A 1160-nucleotide genomic window follows, 5' to 3' on the forward strand; every position below is an offset into this window, starting at 1 on the left:
TGAGAATTTGATGTCTTGTATTGATTTGATATCGTTGAATTGGCTATGGAGATAATTGGCATAATACACATTTACCTGACTGTTAATAAATTGTTACATTTGATCTATTCTGACTTACTCTGAAATTATTTCCTCAAGTAGATTAAGTGAATGCGTACCCGCAAATCTGCGACCAGGGTTACGTGCATACTAGATCTCAGGTTTAGCAGGTGAGATCATGGGTTTCTGACTAACCGCTTGACCTTAATTTAAGTTGTACTCAGTTACGTTAACCATGTATATGATTTCAGCTTTAATTAAGTTGTACGTAGTTATATTAACTATCGGGGGCTAGACAAAGGGTTCTAGCAGAACCGCTGATTATTGTTTTGAGCATTAATTAAGTTGTACATGGGTAACTGTAGGGGGCTAAACAGAACTACTATTTAAAGAATGGTAAGCATGGGCGACCCATTAAATAGTATTAGTCATAAACCTCTGGCTAAGGATCAGACTGCCGAGTTTGTGATCGTGGAGCCCACGCATAGCGGCCGCCGTGAGGCATCCTAAGCGACATAGATTCCTAATGAACGAGTAAATATCAAAGTCATGAGTAAAACAGAATGATCAAACACTCACCTAAATTTAATGAGTAACAAACAACTCTCCTAACCCTTTTCATTTTTGGAGTCAGATGAATAAAAGAGGTAAAACACAAGAAAATGTATTTAATTTAATATTGTTGTGCTGCATAAAAGGAAAGACAGCAACACGCAAGAATCCTTCTACCGGATCACTGGCTACCGCCATTGGACCAGTGGGCGGATCTTACATAGGTGACTTTGTTTCTTCAGTAGAACACAAACAAAGATTTTTAACTCAAACCGTCTATCAGTCTTATAATGGCAGTCAATGGGCTCCACGGTTTTGAGAGTAAAAAAATCATACACATACAAAACCAAATTAAACCCTGTGGCTCGTGACGATACATTGAGGTCTTAAGACACTAAATGATCGGTATGTGCAAGAAACTGAACAGTATATACCTGATCTTTTACCTCTGTTCCACCGCAATGTCCAACTGTCCTAAGCGCGTTCACAACATCACGTGTACGTGCTCTGGCATAGTAGACATAGATATATATATAAGTAGATTCCCGCGGCACATAGAAACAGGCGCT

The 1160-nt window shown here is 39.0% G+C and overlaps 1 long non-coding RNA gene across 1 annotated transcript in view; it reads left to right on the plus strand.

The window, feature by feature from the left end:
- The window catches only part of LOC107702822 (uncharacterized), a 2131-nt gene extending 1557 nt beyond the window's left edge, over positions 1-574 (plus strand). The window contains exon 2 of the long non-coding RNA XR_001635793.1: positions 487-574. This is a non-coding gene — a long non-coding RNA (uncharacterized LOC107702822). The remainder of the gene's footprint in view (positions 1-486) is intronic.
- The last annotated feature ends 586 nt before the right edge of the window (positions 575-1160 follow it).

The sequence above is a fragment of the Sinocyclocheilus anshuiensis genome, unplaced genomic scaffold (genome assembly GCF_001515605.1).
Source record: "Sinocyclocheilus anshuiensis isolate Anshui unplaced genomic scaffold, SAMN03320099.WGS_v1.1 scaffold366, whole genome shotgun sequence".
NCBI lineage: Eukaryota > Metazoa > Chordata > Actinopteri > Cypriniformes > Cyprinidae > Sinocyclocheilus > Sinocyclocheilus anshuiensis.